This window comes from Takifugu flavidus, chromosome 22 (assembly GCF_003711565.1).
Source record: "Takifugu flavidus isolate HTHZ2018 chromosome 22, ASM371156v2, whole genome shotgun sequence".
NCBI classification, from domain to species: Eukaryota; Metazoa; Chordata; class Actinopteri; order Tetraodontiformes; family Tetraodontidae; genus Takifugu; species Takifugu flavidus.
In genome coordinates this window covers 3,470,818-3,484,652 of record NC_079541.1, presented here as the reverse complement: position 1 = coordinate 3,484,652, position 13,835 = coordinate 3,470,818, and the positions used below count along the sequence as shown (strand labels likewise).

Below are 13,835 nucleotides of genomic sequence, written 5' to 3'. Positions count from 1 at the left end.
CCGTGGGGACGTTCCGCCGCTGTGATGTCGGGAACACGGAGCCGGACTGATGTTCAATCTGAGGAGGCCGCAGATTAAAGTCTTCCGCTGACATTCAGAGGAGGAAACTCCAGCGTCGCAGACTTGAGCCGTCCTTTTGATGTGGCAGTAATGTGGCATTTCACGGTCGGCGGGGGGGGCGGGTCGGCCGCCGCTGCGTCGGAGACCCTCGTTCAGGAGTGTTAATTAGCCTATTAGATGATCGGCTGCGTGCCGACGTTCCGCTCGTCCGCCGTTGCCAAGATGGAGGCGCCGGTCGATGGCTAAACGTTAGCGCTAAATATCCAGCAGGAGGATAATAAAACGCGGGTCAAAGGGCCGAGTCACCGCTAAAACCCGGTTCGGATCACTGGATTGGGAGTATCGACTTGGGTCAAACGACGAGCGCGCACCGGACGTTAGCCGTTGTGTTTAGCTTTAGCGTCCGCCTGCTTTGCCCTCGAGTGTCGATTTTAATCTTTAAGATTGTGGTTTGCACATCTGCAGCCCGAGACCGAGGGCACCTCCTCCGGGCCGAGCTGAAATTGTTCTCTCTTCTGTGTGTAATTTGTATTTGCTTGACCTTGAATGGAGACGAACTCTGGCTTTTTTCTCCTTTCCCCGCTAATAGAAACAAAAAAGGAGAGAAAATGAGTCTTGGCGAAGTGATCCGCTCCTTATTGTACAACTAACCTTCAGGCGGCGGCGAATGCATAATGTATTGTTGGCTAATATATTCTTTCATGAATTTAAAGACCCGATTGGATCTGCTGGAATCTGAACCCGGTCCACGCCGGCGCCCGTCTGTGGTGGCACTCACGCCGTGTTTCCCCTTTAGGAAAACGCCATGTTGGCCTCAGCTCACTTGGTCAAATAAATCATAAACAAGCTCTTCAGCATCAAAGCTAAGACGAAAGAACAGTTTTGTTTACATTACTTCCCTACGACCAGCTAATTAGCCGCGCGCTAACCACAATGCTTAATCAAAACCCGTCTTTTGACCAAATAACCAGCGTTTGAAAGCGTAGAGGGAAAAAAGTGGCGTAAATCTGAGACAGTCGAGCCGATCCTCAACAGGCGTGTTGGACCGGCGTAGTTCCGATTCAGGTACACAAACTTCCGAATAGGCTCCAAGTGCCCTGAAGCTCCGCCCATTTTATCGAGTTGGCATCAGTATGTGTGGACCTGGATGGCTAGGTATCCCACAATGCATCATCATGTCGGCAGAATCGAGCTGTGATCAAATCAAGCTGCAATTACACTGTAATTACACATCCTCCCATTTCAGAGCGGGAAAGGAACAAACTATTCATGTTGGAATATTGTTCCGGCTCCAGGAAAAAACAAATAAGGCCTTTAATTCCTGTTTGTTTGAGGGCTCCATTAAGGGCTTTTCCTCCACAGCAGTCGGCCTGGGGGGAGGGATTTATTCCGTGTTTGGTTCCGTCACACCTGGTTACACGTGATGTGTTTACCCCGTCATGTTTACCCCCCCCCCCCCCCCCCCCCCGGACGGGCTAAATGAACAGCAACAGAACGACATCCTGCATCCGTCACATGTATTAAACATGAACTGTCGAGAGCTCGCGGAAGTTAAACGGCCACACACGCGCTTTTGAATCACATCGCCGCGCGTTCACGTGCGCGTGGTGAGCGGAAGCGTGCGCACAGATCCCAACGATCCCGGCTGAGCGAGTCCTGAGTGTTGCGTTTAAGCACGGTCGTAATTATGAGCGTTGGCAGTCATCGAGGAGCTCGGCACTGATTTAGTGTTTGCTGGCCTGGGTTCCATCCCAGGAGAGGCACTTCGCTCCTCATCCGGGAGGAGACGCCGACTCTCATCACGAGGACTTATTATGGGATGCGAGCGAGTGTCATGGCGTCGCCGTGATGAGGTACCCGGGGGGTTTTACACCGGCTCCAGCCTCTTTTCTCTCGCTCTGTGATCACGAGTGTTTCGTCTCGACTCTTGTTCCTGATTACAAAGATAAATCGTGACGGCGCCCCCTGGAGTTTAATAACACGACTGTCGGGCACGGTCCCGGCCCTGCCTGGGTATCAGCCGCTAACCCGACCTTCCAGGTTCTCTTCCTGTTACGATGGAGGTTGAAGCGAAGTTTAAGAGGAACACGAGTTGTCGGGCAAATCTAAAATAATAAAAAAAATGAATAACTTAAGACAAGGCGGCACGGTGGTGTGGTGGTTAGCACTGTTGCCTCACAGCAAGAAGGCCCCGGGTTCGATCCCCGGTTGGGACTGATTGGGGACTTTCTGTGTGGAGTTTGCATGTTCTCCCTGTGCCTGCGTGGGTTCTCTCCGGGTACTCCGGCTTCCTCCCACAGTCCAAAGACATGCATGATTGGGGATTAGGCTAATTGGAAACTCTAAATTGCCCGTAGGTGTGAGTGTGAGAGTGAATGGTTGTGTGTCTGTATGTGTTAGCCCTGCGATTGACTGGCGACCAATCCAGGGTGTACCCTGCCTCCGCCCATTGAGCTGGGATAGGCTCCAGCCCCCCCGCGACCCTCAGTGGAGGAACAAGCGGTAGAAAATGAGTGAGAGAATAACTTAAGACAAGAGTTTGAAATAACGGCCCCCCAGGTGACGAGATGCCAGCGGTGTCTCGGTAATCTGGTTTTTTCATTAAAATATTATTTTTAGGAATGAACGCTCATAACAACCAGCACACTGGGGACCGTTTGCTGTTGGAATTCAATTTAGCGTCGGTAATTGGCGTGTTAGCATCGGACCTGGACACCGAGGACTGTGTCAGATCAAATTTAAACGTGCGCTGATGGCGTGAAGCCAAAGTCAGACTGCAGCAGCCATATGTTTTTTTCCTTGGAAGAACAACTTTTTTTCCGTCCTCGGGGTCTCGCTGTTTATTCGCAACTTTCCAGCTCCTCAGTGAGGAGATCAGCGCCATTCCCAAATCAGTCCGCATCTGCCGTTAGCGTAGCATGAAGCCTGGACGCAGACGATACCCAGATGGAGCTAAAAATAAAAAAAACAACAAAAAAACAACAGGTGGTTTTTTTCTAAATCCTGATCCAGAGTGAGGAAAAAAGACACTGAGGTTGTTAGCCAGGCCTGTGGAGCGTCTGATGCTACCGCCAACAGCTAACACCACAAGTGGTGCGTTCAAGCGCTCCCCACAGAGATCTGCTGCGTTACTTGGCTCTCTTTACAGACGACACTTTGCTATAAGTTCTCACATCAACCTGTACGTCTGTGCTAAGCTAACACTCTCCAGAAGAGGGGATCGCTGCTCTAATTCTGGCCAAACAGCCCAAACCTAAGGATCAGGACTCATGTTGGACCGGCGCTGATTGTCCAACTCAAACAAACATCCATCAAGGCAGGAGGGTCTTCAAACAGCTCCCAAGGGGACCTAGCTTAGCAAATGTAGCCAAAACAGCATGAAAATAGGACCGTTTTGGCTGTAAGTTGCCATGTTTGTGTGTTCAGGAGCTGAATTTGCCACCTGATGGAGCAGAGCAGCCCGGAGCCGGAAGCTTCCGGAACAGTGAGGGGCTTCGGTGTTTATTCATGGGAATTTAGCAGCGTACGACTGGATGTTCCCCACTTCCAGCAGCCTCCACGCGGCGACTCGCTACAGAACTTGGCCGTAAACATCAAGATGAGCCGCTTTTTTTTGGACTGGGTTCAGACGTCACTCTACCGGATGTTCGTCCTGTTCCTGAACGCAGCATTCAAGGGTCGACAGTCAATGGAAAATGGCCGACGTGAACCCAGATGGACTTTTTGTGTCCACGGGCGGTTTCGATCGCTCCAGTGATGAACATTTACACGCCATCTGCCCGCTGATGGATCCGGGACCATCTGTCTGATCAAAGAGACGCTCGCTACACGTGCACACGCAGATTTGTACGTGTTTAGCGTACAAGGCACAGCTAAACTAGCTGAAAGGGGCCTTATTTGGGGTTTGGGTTTGCTAACATGACCAGTCCGCTCACTCCTCTTTAACTTTAGCTTGTTGCGTGCAGGATTTCGCACAACGCAGGTGCTCGCCTAGCAAGACAGGTTGTCACGTGCGCGAGAGATTTCGCTGGGAAAAGGGAACCGAAAGTGGCGTTAGCAGGGATCCGTCGTTTAACTCCTGCCCCGTCTCTTTGAGGTTGCTGCAGGCTAGCAAACGAGACGAAAACGCGCTTCTGAGTGAAACCGGGCCAGAAATGCACCCCCCCCCCCCCCCCCCACCAAGAGACTCCCTGGTCCCCCCCCCACCTTCCGCCGTTAGCTACCATCCCTCCACCGTGACATCATTTGAGCTTCTTCTCCCCTCCCTCACCAACCAAATCCCTTTACGTTACGTTTTAGGCCCTCAAGCGTTGAACAAGCCGTTCCAGAGCTAGTATTAGCCTTCACCCCCGTCTGAAGGCTAATGCTAGCTCTGGAACGGCTTGTTCAACGCTTGTTCAACGCGCGGGGGGGGGGGGGGGGGGGGGTACCATCGTGACTCTGGTTGGGCCGTGACCACACCCACCGTGGCTTCACTTCCTGTTCTGCCTGACAATTGTGACACCTCCCGTCAACAGCGCGATGGCGAGATCGGCGGGCGGCTGACAGATTCAAGCAACCTCGGCCGCCTCGCGGGTCTAATTGACTCTGCCGAGGAATCTGTCACCGCGCCGCGGCGAGCGAGTCGCTCGGAGAGGAGCGGCGAGCGAAGGATGTGATTTATTCGCCGTTTAGGGCGCCCGTCTTTATTGGAAAGAGTGACACCCCGACAGGAGAATGGGGGGAGGGGAGAGGAAGGGAGTGGTTACGATGAATGACAGGAATTTTAATCGGAAACGGATGCAAGAACATTGGAGCCAATAACCTCCTGACGTGAACCACTGGAGGGCGCCATCTCAGCCCCCCCCCCTCCCCCATTACCTGCCTTTGTCCTCCAGTAATTAGCCGCATATTTTCCACCGTATCTCAGAGGCTCGGGGTTGTTACACGTCCACATTGTTGTTGTGTTTGTTCCCCCGGGGGAAGAAACTGGGACTGGAATTGGGAGGAAGTGGTGGGGGGGGGGATCAAGAAAAAAAATGGATCAAGAAAAAGAAAATAGGGGGAAAAAAAGGAAATGATTTAACAATTGACGTAAGATCACGACCCAACAGCCCGTTAGCTCTGCTTGGGCTAACGGTCGTACGTTTCTTCCAATCTCACACAGAATCGGAGTGAAACGAGGCCACGGTGATGCTAATCTTCGCACCTTTGCTTAACCCGAGATGCTAAAAGGTGAATTTTACTAGCGATGCTAACCTCGAGGTTTAATCCGACGCGCAGATGGAGCCGTGATCAATGATTTCACGTCAACAGCGATTGAAGAAATCGTAGACTTGCGACAAATTCACACCAGTCGTGGATACTTCCAGCTAACACATGCTAATAGACGGGACCTGGCTCATACTTGTGAGGATGTGGGTGGAAAAGTGGAACATCCCCAGATCTGTTATCAGGGCTGCAGGAGGTGATAAGTGTTCCTGCTGCCAGGACTGTGCAAAGGAAACCCAGCGACTCGGGAACATAAAGCCCCCCCCGGCTTTACTGGGAATGGTAGATTCCAGATAGCATATTTAATATCACGGTAATTCAGATGCTCCAGGCAGTTTTGAGGGATTTGAGCACATTATGCTTTAAAGAGGAGAAGAATCTGCTGCTGCTATGTTGAATTAGCACATATTCACCTGAAAGCCAATTTATTTTGCTCAGTTTAGCCGCCGTAGCTTCGCGTCGGTCACCGTCATCACGGTCCCACAGAAACAGGCCGAAACAAACCTGTAATCCTGCTGCTAAGACTCATGTTTACCGACCAACCAACCGGAATGTCGCCGGGAAAAGGGCGTTTAGGCTAAACACAAACAGCCCTTTAGCGTCAGAGCCAGGACGCGGCGCTCAGCGCGTCCCCCCACCCCCCCCCCAACAGTCATTTTAGCATCCAAAGTGAACCCTTCAGCCACGCTCCTGTTCTACAAGCACAAACTGCCCGAACCTCCGGACCGGCGCCGCCGCCAGGGGCTCCGGTGAGGAATCGCTGCGGTCGTCGTGACTGCTTAGCGACGGGACGCCGTTTTCATCGCTCATCCCGCCGACTCCAGGCCAGGCAGATTTATTCACACCGATTTCTCATAAAAGAAGAAGAATGAAAACCAAACAACTCATAACTACGTTTCCCGAAGCTAACAAACTCGGAACGACCGCTACTTCCTCCTCGACGGCAGAAGGATGTTCATCAGCGGTTAAACTAGCGCGTTTGTTAGCTTCTTTCTTGTCCACGCCCCACTTCCTTAATACGTGTGGAGGCCAAAATATCAGCGTGAGCAACAATAACGGGTGCGCACGTGACGCTGTCACCACCCCAAAATGGCTCCATTTCCCATTTCCTACTGACAAGTAGCCGCGATTTAGCGGTGCTCTCTTTGTCTTACAGCCGCAGTAGCATTGTTAGCTCGCGGATCCCAACAGCGCCACCTTAAACATTCCATAAAGGGGAGAATGTTACTACTGCACCCCCCCCACCCCCACAACCACACCCCCAAAATATCAGTGGGTGCTAATGTGCTTAGCATACAAGCATCCCAGTAAATTCAAACATTGTTCACGACGACGGCTTCAAATGCCGCTAATGGAATTGGACGAGGAAAAAAAAAAAGGGGGATGAAACGAGGCAGATAATGTTGTTCAGGGCTTCTTTTATTAAATATAATAACCAAACGCCGAAACCTTGTCGGGTCTCTTCGCTGTGTCCACTTTCCCCCACGGAGGCTTTTATTCCGTCCTCTTATCTGGGGAGCACAGACACTTGCGTGCATGTGCTAATACGGGGATTCGGGCACCTTGCGCATGCTCCCCAGCCGCGTATTAGCGGGAAATTAAAAAAGCTGACGGCGCCAGACCGCCCACGCAATGTGGGCGCCGCTACGGCGCCGCGCCGACGCGCGCATGCAAACGGAGGATCAATCTAAATGGATTATTCAGAATCTCCATGGCAACGGTGAAAGAGAGCCATCAAGAGCTTTGTTACTGTATGAGTGACAGAACCGTGGCGCGACCCTCAGTCGGCGGCGTTTTCATCACCACAAGTCTTTAAAAACGCCACGTGCGCGCGCTTCGTTGTGCTGGATAAATATCGCACGGAGGAAAATATGCTCAGTGATCTGCTTCCGTGGGCGCTAACGTGGCGTCCAGACCCTGGCGTTCCACAGCCCGAGAGTCGGGGCCACAATCACACAATTAAAGGGCTGCAAGTGCAACAAGCTAGCCGCCAAACGCTAGCACCTTACGGTTCCATGGCTGGAGCAGGCGCTAATTGCTAATCTTAGGTGTTAGCACAGCAGGAAAACACGGGACGTTTTATTCTGATGGTTGCGGCAGATTTATCTCAAACTGCGTTTATAATAACGAGGTCATTTATTGTCATTTGGCCGCGCTCGTGTCAGAGTCGGCGTCCAAACCTCAAACAGGAAAATGAACAAAACAGGACAAAAAAATTAAATAATAATAATAAAAAAACAACAGGCGGGTCAAAAGCACTCAGCGGCTGAAGAGCTCAAATGAATGACGATCCGCTAATGAAAGCGCGCTCGCCGAGACCTTTAGTGCACGTGTCGAGTGGAGGCTGTCCGAGTGTCGGTTTTCCATAATGGCCCCTCGACCTCGGCGCCGACGTGCGTGCACACGTTCCCAATTTTTTTTATTTTTCCCTTTTTTTCCAACCGATTCTCAGTTTCATGGTTGCTAATTAAATGTCAGGAAGTGGAGCCGGAGGTGATGATATTCCAGAGGTGTTCAGGCGGCTTTAATATGAGGCTGTTGGACCACAATCACATTATTCAGTTACACAAACAGACACAATAAGTCCGGCTCCTTTTCTCCTCCTGCTCTTTATTTTTATTGTTTTTCTTAATTACAAAACATGAATTAACTGTATCAGCATCGTCTGGAATGTTTATTACCGGGAATTTCTTTATTTCTTTAGGCGGATCTCTGACTTATGAGGTATAAAATCTTTTATAATATAGAAAAGGAAGTATTTTTCCTGGATAACTGCCGTGGAAACAGGCTGAGGTTTCCCCAAAAACCTCAAAAAAAGGTGAAATTTAAAGTTCCTGCGGGAAAAATTAAGCTATTTATGCTCATATTTTACTGAAATTCAGACTTTGAACACACCAAAAGGAAATAGAGAGAACTGAATGATAAATACGCAAGAAAATCTGGATAATTGTGCTGAGTCATGACTGGTGCTATAAGACAGAGGGGGCGGGGCTAGACTAAATACAGCCTGCTGATTGGTCGACGGCATGCACACCGGCCTGTGGGTGTGGAAAGGGAAAATCCTCCACACATTAGCTAGCTTCTATGCCATCCATGTTTCTAGTTTAGACTGTTAGCCTAGAAGTTAGCCTGATCGATGCTAGCACAAAGACTTTTAGGTTTGTTTGATTTATTCTGTTGGATCGCTGACCCACAGATGTTGTTCCATAAATTATCCAGCGGAATTCTGTTGATCTTTAGTAAATTGGTAAGAAACAGGCCGCAGTTACAACGTAGCCGCAGTTACAACGTAGCTTCTACACAATGGAATGCTAACAAAAGAGTAGATTTCTATGGTTTGTTCACCGTTTTATTTCTGTGGACCAGAATCAAACAGCAAAGAGGCAGCCCCTGTCCCATTTCCATGCTAATATACACGCTATGCTAATTATCGCTTCGAGTCGGTTAATTAAAAGCAAGCGTGCTAGCAAATGTTATTTACGGCGTTCGACTGCAGCGTTCCGGGGTCAAAAATAGACTCATTAGTTCAAATTAATCTGAAATTGACTCACACACTCAGGTGTCACCACAAAGCTGCCGTTTCGTATTTATCGATACGTCTCGTGAATCGATCCGGGGCGTCGTAACGTAAGATTCAATTTGGGGGAAAGTACCGCCAAGCTTGTGGTGTAAAACACATAATTGTGTTTTTATTAATATCCACTCGAACTTCCTCACATTCAGCCTGGAACAACTGGAATTAAGGAAATCTTAAATCTGTGCGTTTATTTTAGACTTTGTAGTCATTTTCCTCTGCGCGGCAACATTAGCGAACAAATTAGCAGCATTTTCATTAGGTTTGTGTGATGCAGCGACACCTAGTGGTCGAGTAGCATGTTAGCATTCGTTTCTGTGTGCGTCGTCATGTGATGACGACATAGAAACACCACAAATCCAGACTCTTCTAGAACAACGTCAACATTAATGAGTGAAACTTCGGATCGGCTCCAGCTAGTGTGTGTGAGCTAGACGTGTTCGGTTTAATCTCGTTTATCGGCCCCATTATTAATTCATAAAACGTCCCATTAAAGTTTCATGACCGTTAATGTATGGCAGCATCGGGGGGGCACGTCACGCGTGCACGTCAGGCGTGCACGGCTCCACGTAACGAGGCCCACAGGAAATGTTGCCATATTTAGAAAACAGCGCATCAGCTAACGCGGCTCAAACATGCAGCGACTCTTTATCAGCGCACGTTCAGCCAGACGTGCTGATTCTTACAGGGTGTGCGCACGACGTGCACGGTTGACCTCTGACCTCTGTCGGTCCGCAGGACGCCAATAGAGGGACCCAACAGTCCAAGACCGGACCCTCTGAAAGAAAAGAGTCCAAACGTGATTACGCTAATCATGATTTCCAGCATTGAGGCCAAAACATACAGAATTAGCAACATGTTGGTTTAGCAGCAATTATGGAAATTATCACCGATCTATAATTAATGGAAATTGCCGATTTATAATTAAACCGTTTGCTGCTGCGTATTAATCTGCGAGGCAACCAAGTGGCTCATAAAAGTTGGGCTCCGGCTTAATTCCTGCTCCAAAGTTTTGACAAATTAGTGAAACTCACTAATTTGAACAAAGATCCATCTGAGGCGATGGCTAATGGTTAGCGCTAGCCGTAGCTACCAGTATTACACCGGCTACGATAATGACTGAAGCACTTTAGAGAGCAGACGTGCATGAAAGTGACCATCATCTGGTTTCTGGATGTGTGGCTAGCTAACCGTGGCTAACCATGGCCTAGGCTAACCCCCCCCCAGGACAAAATAAAGAAATAAATAAAATCAAAGGGCAACAAAATTCCTGGGGGGACAATCATTACAGCGATGAAAACAACAGTGCAGCGGTCCTCCGCTGCATTATTCATCCGCTGACAGCAAAACAAATATTAGCATATCAAATATTAACGTCGGGCCCCCGCGAGACGCTCGCGCCGCGGCTAAAAACGCCAATTTAGCACCACATTCCGAACCCCGGTTGGAGGAGTCACCGACGCCGCGGTCGGATTCGTGACTCACCGGGACGTTCTTGCTCGGCGAGTTGACGGCGGTAGCATAAACAGGCTGATGCTAACAAAAGGTTTTACCCCATTTTGTTGAACAGGGAGAACCCTGGAACAGGACCTGACAGACCCAGAACTTCCTGGTCCAAACACCTGCTATGAAGGCAACGGTGCGCTCTGATTGGCTGATTGGTTGATCAGCTGCTACAGCACCTGGAGCGCCACCGCAGGGATTTAATGCGGCCAAATTAGCATAAAGTAGCTCATCAGACGAACAGTGTGTGTTCGCACACGTCTCCTGATTTATTCCCGCACTTACGACAATTAAAATTGCGTTAAGAGGACAATTATTTCATCTGATCGGATCCCGACAGGAAACAAGTTAATTCCCATAAAATCCATAATTAAAACACTCAATCAAGTCCAGGACGATCTCAGAGGGTCACATGACTGATCTTTCTTGACCTCTCCCTCCCTCCTGTCCCTCCGCCCCCCCTGTCCTCTCCCCCCCTCTGCCCCCCCCTGTCCCCCCTCTGTCCCCCCCTGTCCTCTCCTCCCTCTGCCCCCCCCTGTCCCCCCTCTGTCCTCTCCCTCGGCCCCCCTTCTGTCCCCCCTCTGTCCTCTCCCTCCCTCTGCCCCCCCTTCTGTCCCCCCTCTGTCCTCTCCCTCCGCCCCCCCCTCTGTCCCCCCGTCCTCTCCCCCCCCGTCCCCCCCTGTCCTCTCCCTCCCTCTGTCCCTCCACCCCCCCTCTGTCCCCCCTCTGTCCTCTCCCCCCCTCTGTCCCCCCCCCGTCCTCTCCCTCCCTCCTGTCCCTCCGTCCCCTCTTCCGCCCCTGATGGGGGACACACTGTCCCCCATCGACCATCTAAGATGGTGAAATTCTCCTGAAAGCTCAGAGTCTCCAGAACTCTGTGGGTCACCTGGGTTCTGGTTCTGGTTCTGGTTCTGAACCCTCTAAACAGATGCCCCCCCTCCACCTCCTCCCTCAGCTCCAGGATCAAATCCTCAGGTGCAGCACGCCACGTCTGAGCCCGTCTGACACCAGCAGCTCAGCGTAATACGATATTTAATCCCCCCATTATGATAAGGACAGCGAGGGGGGGGCAGAGGGCTCCACCTGACCCCCCCCCCCGATAGCGCTGTGATCCCAGACGGGGGCAGAAATGAGCTGTCCGGGGGCAGGTTCCTGCAGCTGACCACCAGGGGGCAGATTGGCCTTGGTGGCGCCATTTCAGTGTCCGATTTTCGCCGATTTTCCCAACACCTGTGATTATCCCTGTCACCCCCCCCCCTTCTCCCCCCCCCCACTCGTAGGTGGCACAGATGCATGTAAATTGGTTCCGAGAGCGAGGCGGCTCATCTGGACGTCCACGCTCGCGCTGAGAGGGCGGCTGTCGCCTCGGCGCCGTTCCGCCGCGCTTCCTCCTTTGGCCACGGCGTCATTCCCGTTCACCTCGCGCCTCCTCCCCCAATCTTCCCGTCCATCATCACGTCCTTCCCACCTCTCGCGGTGAGCCGTGTTTACAGAGGACAGGAAGCGGGACGGGAGCGGGACGAGACGATGACAGAAGTTCTGGCCGGTGCTGAGCTGCTGCAGCGCCCCCTGCAGGCAGGAGCTGGACATTGACGGGTGTTTATGGGCTAAAAGAGGTTTATGGGACTGGAACCAGCACCAAAAATGAAGGTGCTGTAAAAAAAGTGAATAAAACATTTGTGGAATTTTGTCAGATTCTGTGTTTATGGTCTGTCCTCCGTCCACCCTCCTCCTCTCCCCCTCCGTCCTCACCCCCTCTGTCCTCACCCCCTCTGTCCTCTCCCCCTCTGTCCTCTCCCCCTCTGTCCTCACCCCCTCCGTCCTCTCCCCCTCCGTCCTCACCCCCTGTCCTCACCTCCTCCGTCCTCTCCCCCTCCGTCCTCTCCCCCTCTGTCCTCACCTCCTCTGTCCTCTCCCCCTCCGTCCTCACCCCCTCCGTCCTCACCACTCGCTCGGCCTTCCCCTGCTCCACGCAGCACACCTGCCACTTCCTGCGCTCGTTGCCGCCCGACGGGGGTTGCCGTTGCCACGGCAACGGGGGCAGAGCCGGCTGGGGTAATCCCCGCGAGGGGACGTCTTCCGCTGGACTCCTTCACGTTTTCTCCCAATGATGCGGAAACATTTGCAATTGAATGCAGCACGCACCCCAGGAGGGCTTCCTGTGCCACCAGGTGGGCCTCCTGGTGCAGACACAGGTGTGTTCTCGCTCACACACACACACACACACACTAAATCACCAGGTTTCATTAGGGCGGAGCTACATCTGGGGTGGAGGCTATTTCTGTAGCCTCGCTAGCTCGCCGTCGCTGAGTCAAAGGCTCTCCGCACCACCAATGGACCCGATCCAACCTTGTTTCCATCCTCTGAGGAAGAATCTGGCAGGATCCACACTGAGTAGATCACCTCGCACACACGATTCACCATGACAACAGCTGAATGAAAGAGGCGCGCCACTATTTTAATCCGCTGCTGCTAAGTATAGAAACAGACAACAGCCGAGCATTTATAAAAAGAAGGAAGAGCAGACAATGACTAAAGCAACACTCTGACATTTCAGCGCCGCGTCGCCTCATTCATCACTTCCCTGACTGGAGTCTCACTGCTGGATGATGAAGAGCTGCTGCCCGACCATATTTTACAGCATCCCATCGGCAAACAGCCGGAATCTATTCAAGCAGGCACAGACGGGAGAGGAAGGACAGGCTCACAGAGGGTTGGATGGGGAATGTTTTCCAATTACGCCACAAGTTAAAGGCTTTCGTGACGTCGAGGTTCCTCTATCTTTATGGTCTTCCAGGACCTGCTGCCGAGACGCTGGCGCCTCCATATTATAAGGTGCGTCTGTGATGGGGTGAAGCGTCCTCGGGAGCGGGAAATCTGCCTCCTCTTAGCAAGAGCTGAGCGGTAGACGGAGCAGAGCAGCGAAGAGCAGAGCAGCGAAGAGCAGAGCATCGAGGAGCAGAGCAGCGAAGAGCAGAGCAGCGAAGAGCAGAGCAGCGAGGAGCAGAACATCGAGGAGCAGAGCAGCGAGGAGCAGAGCAGCGAGGAGCAGAGCAGCGAGCAGCAGAGCAGCGAGGAGCAGAGCAGCGAGGAGCTCAAAGGAATGTAACTCAAAGGAATGTTGATGATGCGACACTTTTACTGACACACACACACACACACACACGTCCTTGTCTTCCTGCCTCTGCGGGACACAACACATTACCAGACTCTAAACTGAACTAAACCCAATTCTGACCTCAACCTTAACCAAACCTGAACACTCGAACAGTCCTTTATGGGTCCCAGGAAAATGGCCCTACTGTGCTGTAAGAATAGGAATCTTTGGAATGTATTCAGGAACAAATGTGAGGAAGGACACACACACACACACACACACACACACACACACACACACACATATATAATATTTCTGGAATGAGTAAAAAATGTTGGAGATGATAAAAAG

General features: G+C 51.5%; 1 long non-coding RNA gene across 1 annotated transcript in view; it reads right to left on the bottom strand.

Moving 5' to 3' along the window:
- LOC130519457 (uncharacterized) overlaps positions 1-10,626 on the bottom strand; it is a 50,673-nt gene extending 40,047 nt beyond the window's left edge. The window contains exon 1 of the long non-coding RNA XR_008948323.1: positions 10,370-10,626. This is a non-coding gene — a long non-coding RNA (uncharacterized LOC130519457). The remainder of the gene's footprint in view (positions 1-10,369) is intronic.
- Between the last annotated feature and the right edge of the window lie 3,209 nt (positions 10,627-13,835).